We start from the raw sequence: 9,585 nt of genomic DNA, 5'->3' as shown, positions 1-9,585 counted from the left end.
ACTTTTCTTTGTAGTAATTATGTTAGAAGAAGTACATGGTAAAATCTAAAGGAAAATCTGGTAATGGTCTTCAAAATTTTGTCACTAATGCCTTTGAAATCAAATACCTTTTTTCTCTAAGAGTGCAAACTAGAGGGAAAAAATCATTAGTCACAAAACAGTGGGTGTGCCTTTTTATGTTTAGATTCCAAATATCTTACGATTCTTAGACATAAATTTTCACAACTTATTCATTGAGTAAGTAATCCAGAGATAACCCCACAACCCTTCTACCTCATCCCTATGGCCTGCTTCTTTCAGCTTTCCTAAACAGGAGACCAGGGCACTTTCTTAGATCTTGAAGAGAAAGCCTTGTGAGTGATGTCACATTGTGTCACCACTCAACCAGCTTGCCCAAATTAAGCTTGTGAGCCCTGACTCCTTCTACCTTCAGAGAACATTTTAGAATGGGGCAACCCACCTGACTTTAGGAATTGGGCACCCTGACTTGTACAGGGGTTTCCCTGAGCCATCATGTAACCACCAATAGACCAAGAGTCACCCAGAGAACTCTGGATTAGTAAGAAGCAAGCTCTTTGAACCAATAATTAAGAAAGTTCTTCACAGAGCACCTACCTGGATGGCCTAGTTGGTTAAGCGTCTGACTCTTGGTTTCAGCTCAGAACATGATCTCAGGGTCATGAAATCAAGCCCTGCATCAGGCTTCATGCTCAGTGTAGAGTCTGCTTGGGATTCTCCTTCTCTCTGGCCCTCCCATTTGTGCTCTCTCTCTCCGTAAAATAAGTAAATAAATCTTTAAAAAAAGAAAGAGATGTTTTTCACAAACATGCAAAAAATATTTTGCATTTGTAAATATAATCTAAAATTACCTAATATTTTATCTTTACCCAAATATCATACACAGTCCAGCAATGAAGAAAAAAATCTTTTAAAATTGTGTCTTCCTAATCTCTGTGGAAGATGTCAAATTTGCCATGTATTTCTAAGCTCAATAAAGTTTTTTGAAAATAATTAGTACTTTTAAGTGAAAAGTCTCTTGGTAAAAATCATATGTGAAAAATAAAACAAATGTTAGAAAACTATTCACTGATATTATTTCTGTCTTCTGGGAGTAGTTGTGGTATATATAGTGGCCACAGAAGGTTAGAAAGGAGAGCAATAGAGAAACAAACATAGAAAGCACTGCTATGTTAGTTACACATATTTCTGGCTGTTCTTGGGGATTTTTTTTAAAGATGTTATTTATTCATGAGAGACACAGAGAGAGGCAGAGACACAGGGAGGGAAAAGCAGGCTCCATGCAGGAAGCCCAACACAGGACTTGTTCCCAGGACCCCAGGATCATGCCCTGGGCTGAAGGAAGCGCTAAACCACTGAGCCACCTGGGCTGCCCCTGTTCTTGGGGATTTTAAAAGGGAGCACAACAACAAAGTTGCTTATTAGACCTAAAAAAAAAAAAAAAAAAAGAATCCACCATCTTTAATCATGAAACTCTTCTATTTTTGATCTGGACAAAGATGATTATAAGTAGATGTTTTGGCAGTTGAGGCGATAAATGAAATGCTTTGAATTGATTTTAGCCTACAAGTATCAGTTCTGAGGCCAGATATTTAATTTTTTTATTTTATAACAAATGAGCATCAGACCAGCCTGGTTTTATTATTGAAATTACAAATATTGTTATAAGGTAAATAAGTAATTGCAGAAATTACTTGTTTGTTTTCACAATTGTATTCAAGGTACAGCCAATAATTTATATTTTTTTTAAATAGCAAAGAAAAACATGTCATGCATTTGAAAGTAATTATTAGCAGCTGTTGGATTCATGTCGGGTTCTAGGATAGTTTTAAAAAGTAGTGAACATAAAAGTAAAAGTAGCTAGAACTTCAAATGTATTATTACATCTTGAGGAAGAATTAGGCAGAAGGAGAATGAATGTTGGATGGGAAAGGGGTGAGTAGTTGGAACTGTGTTCTCTTAGAGACTGGTTCTCAAGTCACCTCCTTATGGATTCATGTCTAAGTTACAGAAAGGGCTATCAGCAGAAACAACTTAAATAATATTTGTGATATTTTATAAATAAAATATCCTTGATTATCTCTAAGCAGTCTTACCTTAATTTACAAAATCTTTTTAGAAATAACCAAACTGTATTAAAGCAGTGATGGAGATAATGGAAAGGATCATTAATAAGCACGAATAATGGAAGGAAGTTGAGGCAATGCCTTTTCATCTAGATAATGGAGAGATCTCACTAAAGACATCACCACACCAACTAAGGTGATTTTTTAGCTACAACTAAAAAATTGTAGCTGAGAGAAAAAGTATGAAAGCATTTATGATACATTATCTAGATTTTACTAGAAATAGTTAACAATGTGTAAGGCAGGGAAGGGAGAAAGGCACTGTGAAAGTATCCAGAAAATAGAGTTCTTTGTTATGGTAAGAATCTCTCAAAATGAGATCCTTAAGACTTTGTAAAGCTTTGATTTTAAATAGGTTGTTAAAAGCTACAAACCCAGGCCTGTAATTTAATCCCATCCTCAATCCAAGAAAATACTGATTTCTTGATGATACAATAATGATAATAAAAATAATCTTGATGATGATAACAAGCAATTGTTTGCATTAATAATGACAAAATTAGGGGTGCCTGGGTGGCTCCATGCTTGAGTCATGATTCTCAGGTCCTGGGATTGAGTCCCACATCCGGCTTCCCACAGGGAGCCTGCTTCTCCCTCTACCCCTGTCTCTGCCTCTCTCTTTCTATGTCTCTCACGAGTAAACAAATAAAATCTTTAAAAATAATAATAATAGTGACAAAATTACCTGCAATCCAGAGTTTAATAATATTTGCACTTTTGTCAGTTTTATGAAGCTAGAGAGACAGGCTAGAGATCTGAAAGCCATCAGCCATTTTTGCCCTCAAGGCATTTGCAAAACTAAGAAGTGCAAGTTGGAAGCAGCTAAGCAAATCCAGAAATCAAAGTCAAGACCCACCAGGAAGACTAACTGGCCACACCACTTACCCTGTTGAAAATCCTGAAGGGGTACACCCTAGAATCATGGGATGAACCAGAAGTAAACCTTACCAAAACTTCAATGTGGCCTGAGTCACAGTCCTGATTGGATTAAGAAGTCAATCATTCAAGCAAAGAAAGAGATGTTCCATATCATCTGTAGCCTGTATAATTTTAAGTGCCAAAAGACAAGGCTAAATTAATCAAAACCAAAGGAAAAAAAGGATAATAGAAACAGGCTTACAGGTGATCTAGATTTTTAACTTGGCAGAAAGAATATTAAAATAACCATGTTTAACATATTAAACAATAGAAAAAGTGAAAGAAATAAAGAGAAGGAGAATTTCAGCAGAAAATTGGAATGAAAGAAACATATGGAGATTAAAAAATTAAAATGTTCAATATCTGAAATGGATTTAATAGCAGATTGAAAAGACAATGACAAAAAAATTCTGAACTGTTGCAGGAGATCAAGCCTTGATTCAGGAACCTCTGTAAGTTTTAGTAGGACAAATAAAAAATTCCACTTGCCATATCATATAATGTAACTGTTGAGAGATGGGGGTGCAGAGAGACAGGCAGGATGACAGACAGATATAAAGAAAGATATCGGGGATCCCTGGGTAGCGCAGCGGTTTGGCGCCTGCCTTTGGCCCAGGGCGAGATCCTGGAGACCCGGGATCGAATCCCACATCAGGCTCCCCGTGCATGGAGCTTGCTTCTGTCTCTGCCTCTCTCTCTCTCTCTCTCTCTCTGTGACTATCATAAATAAATAAAAATTTTAAAAAAAAGATATCTTAAAAGGAACAAGAGAAAAAGAGATAAAATACGATGAAAGAGAAAACAATAAGACAAGATGCTGAGTTCTCAATAGGAATATGGAAATAAAGATGTTTTCAGATGCAAATTTAAGAAAAGCTTATATAGTTTTGCCAAGAAAAGAAGCAAAACTGTACAAAAAGAGGAAAACGATTCAGTTTTTAAAATGAAAAGAAATTAAATACATTTAATTTAAATAAAAAACAAATGCTGCTTGTGAGAGACACTTTTTAAATACAAGAAAAATCTATTTTTATGTTAATGGTCAAAGCATATTTTAATACAGAAAACATTTCTAGAGATTAAAAGGAATATTTCATAATAATAAAAGCATCAATTCACCAGGAATTTGTACAATCCAAAATTAATACATTTTCAATAACATAAAGAAAATTTTTGTGACAAAATTGATAAATCGAAAAATAGTATACAAATTCAGAGTCATAGTAAGAGACCAAATATTCTCCGTATCTAATAGAACAAGAAGATAGAGAGTTAGAAATGGACAGAAAACTTAATTAACAAATTTAATTGAAATACATAAAATATTGTTTTCACCAACCACAAAACACATATTTTTTTTAAATCTACATTCGGAATATTTTCCAAGTTAACCATATGCTACATTATAGAAGAAGGTTTAAGAACTTCAAAGGATTGATTTCATTCAGAGTATGTAAACTGCCATTAGAAGAATTAAACTAGAAGTTAATGAGAGACTATAACTAGAAAGTCACCAACTGTTGGCAATTAAGCAGCTAATTTCTAAGCACACAAGTCAAAGAAGAATCACAAAAAAATTAGAAAATATTTTTAACTGAATGATAATGAAAATATTGCTCAACACTTGAGGAACTCAGAATTTTTGAAGTAAAATTTGTAGCCTTCAAATAATATATTTAGAAAGAAAAAGGCTGAAAAAAATCTACAATATTCCCTGTTAATAAAAGAAAAGAAAAAAGGCAAAATAAAGTAGAAAATAATAAAAATAATAGGAAAAATCAATTTAGTAGAAAGACTATAATACAATATAAAAAATGAACAAAGCCAGAAGTTGCCCTTTGGAAAGATTAATAAAATTAATGAAATTAATAAAAGGAAGATAAAATTAACAAAATTAATTAATTAATTAATTTATTTATTTATTTATTTATTTTAATTTACTTATGATAGTCACAGAGAGAGAGAGAGAGAGAGAGGCAGAGACACAGGCAGAGGGAGAAGCAGGCTCCATGCACCGGGAGCCCGATGTGGGATTCGATCCCGGGTCTCCAGGATCGCGCCCTGGGCCAAAGGCAGGCGCCAAACGGCTGCACCACCCAGGGATACCAACAAAATTAATTTAAACTCATGTAGTACCAGGAACTAGGACAACTTGGGTTAACAACTAAACAAAGTAATTAATAAAAATGTGGTATGCTTGATAATACAATTTACATGATATTTATATGTAGCACTGTCAAAAACATTTTAGTAGCTAAATTTACACTTACAATATGTTTTGGCAGAGGAAGAAATGCATGTGTCCCAAATTTATGTAAGAATATAAGTTTGTAATATTTTTGTAAGAATATAACTTACATAAGAATGTAAGTTTCTCTTTATCCTACTTCTTCCTCCTAAGCAGTTAGACACTAGTAGGAAAATTATCAATTCTGATTGGATCCATTTTTAACTCATACTGCCTAAATTCAACTGGCCCCATATTATTGCTCTGAAATCATGTCATTCATATTGAGTAACTCCCACTGGAATTAATTTTAATCCAACCCAAGAGTACTAGCTTCCCCAGTCCCATATCCATTTATACTCATTCATAACATGACCTTCAATTCTACTTTCCTAAGAAGATTTATATCATTTAATATTAACACCTGAAATTTTCTTATTACTTTGTTTATTTTTCAAAGTTTTGATCTTTGTGATCACCACAAGCTCCCTGAAAACAGAGATTACTGTCCTGTTCATTGCTGTCCCTCCAGTATTGAAAACAGTGTCAGAAACAAAACATTTAAATACTTACTAAAAGAATATGTTGAAGGTCTGATTTCCATGAATGGGCCTGGTTATTCAAGCAATAACACCCTCTGAGAACTAAAGTGCAAGATAAAACATAAAAAGTATCTTCCCCAAAACAAGAAAGAGCTGACAAAAGAGTAGAGTACTAGCTGGCCAAATATAAGGAGAACAGAAACAGAAAATGAGAGACAGGTGGCTAATATACTGGTGGCCACTTTTGTTCTAAAGAATTTGCTGATCCCTGAAAATTTAGGCTTCAGCTTGGCAACCTCCTCAGGGAAGACAGATAAAACATAAAGCTCGGTAGCCACCCAAAATAAGGAGTTTAGAGAGGGAGAACCTCTTTAGGTTATGCAAGGTATTTAAAAAGTGCTAAATGCTTAAGATAAAAGGATAAACCAGAAGTAAATCTACTCAACTGTATACACACAATGGATTACAAGGAAGATTTTCTTAGTACTAACAAAGCAGGGTGAAAAAGAAAGAGACAATAATTTGGGAAGCCATGGGTGAATTTGCAACCTAGGTTTCCATAACTGAGTGATCCAGGCTCACTCAAGTCACGAACTAGATAAAATGGCCCCAGTAAGCTGTCAAACAACAACAGTGAACACCATATAAATATTGTTTATTTCCAATGTTACTTAGGTTTGTATCTTTTCCCCTCCAGCCTTCAGTGGTTTATTTTTTACATTTTTTATATACTTAGATTGTTTTCTTTTATCACATTCTGTACCTTACCCTGGGGTCCCCAACTTCCTAAATATTTTGTTCAATTTGCGTTAAGTTTCACTGTTTGTACTATAAAGTTCCATGGGTTTTGACAAATGTATAATGTTGTGTATTCAACATAACAGTATTATACAAAGCAGTTTTCTCACCCTAAAATATCTCTTAAGATTCATTTACTCAGTTCCTTCATCTTCCCCCAAATCCTGACAACCACTATTCTTTTTATGATTCCCATAGTTTTGTCTTCTCCAGAATGTCCTAAAATTAAAATCACACTGTACATAGCTTTTCAGAGTGACTTCTTTTCATTAAGTAATATGCATTTAAGATTCACCCATGTCTTTTTGTGGCTCAGTAACTCACTTTTTCAATTATTCAATCATAGTTCCTTGTTTGGATGCACCAAAGTGTGTTTATACATTCACCCACTTGAGGACAACTTGGTTACTTCCAGTTTGGGGGGATTCTGAATAAAATTGTTATAAACATTCACATGCAGATTTTTTGTGCGGCTATAAGTTTTCAAATTGGGTAAATAACTAGAAGTGCAATTGCTGAATCATATGATCCAACTGTGTTTAGCTGTGTAATAACTACTCAGCTGTCTTCCAAAGTGGCTATCCTGTTTTGCATTCCCAGAAACAATGAATGAGAGTTGTTGCTTTGCATCCTCACTAGCAATTGATATTGTCAGATTTCTCTTCTCATTTGTTTTCTTTTTCTTTTTTTAATTTTAGCCATTTTAATAGGTGTGTAATGATAGCTCATTGTTACTTTAATTTTCAATTTCCTTATGACAATGATATTGAGCATCTTTTCACCTACTTAACTGCCATCTATATATCTTCTTCAGTGATGTGTCTATTCAGATCTTTTATCTATTTTTAATTGAGTTTTTTTCTTAGTTCTAAGAGTCCTTTGTATATGATTGATACAACAAACATACAGTCTTATCAGATATGTTTTTGTAAATATTTCCTTTCACTTTGTGATTTGTCTTTGGATTCTTTTCATCATGACTTTGAGCAGAAATTTTTAATTTTAATGATAATCAACTTACCAATTTTATTTTTATGGATCATTCTTTTGGTGCTATATCTAAAATTCATTACTAAATCAAGGATTCCCTAGAATTTCTCCTACTTTTTTTTCTTTCTTTTCTTTTCTTTCTTTAGATTTTATTTTATTTATTTGACAGAGAGAGATTGAGAGCTCATGAGCAAGAGTGGCAGGCAGAGGAAGAGGGAGAAGCCTGACTCAGGGCTTGATCTCAGGACCCTGGGATCATGACCTGAGCTGAAGGCAGTTGCTTAACCAACTGAGCTACCCAATCACCCTTATTCTTTTTCTAGAAGTTTTGTAATTTTCCATTTTACGTCCAACTGTTCCAGCACTGGTTGTTTTTTTTTTTTCTTTTAAACTATCCTTTCTCCACCAAAATGTTTTTGCTCCTTTGACAAAGATCAATTAACTATATTACTGTGGGTCTATTCCTGGGCTCTTTATTTTGTAGCAGTCATCTGTTGTCATCTATTGTCAATAGCTGCAAAATAATTTTGGGAGATTTTAATTGAGATTGCATTGAATCTACGGTCAATTTGGAAAGAACTGACATTTTAACAATATTGAATCTTTACATCACGAACATCATACCTTTCACTTAACATACATTTTTTCCCAAGATTTTATTTATCTATTCATGAGAGACACAGAGAAGCAGAGGCATAAACAGAGGGAGAAGCAGACTCCCCACAGGGAGCCTGATGTGAGACTGGATCCCAGGACCCTGGAATCATGACCTGAGCCAAAGGAAGACTCTCAACTGCTGAGCCACCCAGGTGCCCCTCACTTAACATACTTTTTAATTGTAGTTCCACAAAGAGAAGACAAGAAGATAGAGATGGAGAGAGAAAAGAAAAGGAAGAGAAGGGAAGAGGACAGAAGGGAAGGGAGGAAGAGAGGGAGGAGAGAAAGGAGAGAGAAAAATTAGATAATATTTCAAGAGGTATGGGATGAGACTTCTATAATTGATGGAAAGCACCAATCCATAGATTCTTCTAAACAACCCCTAACAATATGTTTTTTTTTTAAAGAAAGCTAATTTTAGGTGGATAACAGTGAAATTACCTAACACCAAAAAATCATGCAAAATATTTTAAACAATCAGAAAATATTTTAATAGCATTGAAAGTAGTGACAAACTGATGAATGATATTTCAAAGAACGTTAATAAAAACCACAAATGAAAGGAACTAAATCTTTCTTTTTAATTTTTTTTTTTTTTTTGATAGTCACACACACAGAGAGAGAGAGAGAGGCAGAGACACAGGCAGAGGGAGAAGCAGGCTCCATGCACCGGGAGCCCGACGTGGGACTCGATCCCGAGTCTCCAGGATCGCGCCCTGGGCCAAAGGCAGGCGCTAAACTGCTGCGCCACCCAGGGATCCCTGGAACTAAATCTTTAATGGAATGAAAGGTTGCTATGCCCCCAATGAAAATATTTTTTTAGATACATGTTTTTTTTTATTATTTAAAGGCATTTTCTGATGGAAGAAAGTGAGATTGTCACTTGAAGGACCTTAGTAAGAAAATTCTAAAGGATATACTACAGGCAGAGAATGGGGTGATACCATATAGAAAGACTGAAATGGGGCACCTGGGTGGCTCAGAGGTTGAGCATCTGCCTTTGACTCAGGTCATGATCCTGGGGTCCTGAGATCAAGTCCCACATAGGGCTCCTTGAAGGGACCTTGTTTCTCTCTCTGCTTATGTCTCTGCCTCTCTCTGTGTGTCTCTCATGAATAAATAAATAAAATCTTTTTTAAAAAAGACTGAAATACAAGAAAAAGCACAGGGCAAAAAATTAGTAAATGCATGAGTTAATGTTTTAAAAAGATGTTACCTTAGTGTCTCTCATTTTTATACTAGTTTCAATAAAATACTAACTACCAAAAGAACTTCTGCAAATAAATAAAATGGTCAAAAAATTTGACTT

This window comes from Canis lupus, chromosome 29 (assembly GCF_011100685.1).
Source record: "Canis lupus familiaris isolate Mischka breed German Shepherd chromosome 29, alternate assembly UU_Cfam_GSD_1.0, whole genome shotgun sequence".
Classification (NCBI taxonomy): Eukaryota; Metazoa; Chordata; class Mammalia; order Carnivora; family Canidae; genus Canis; species Canis lupus.
Note: the sequence above shows the minus strand (reverse complement) of the source record.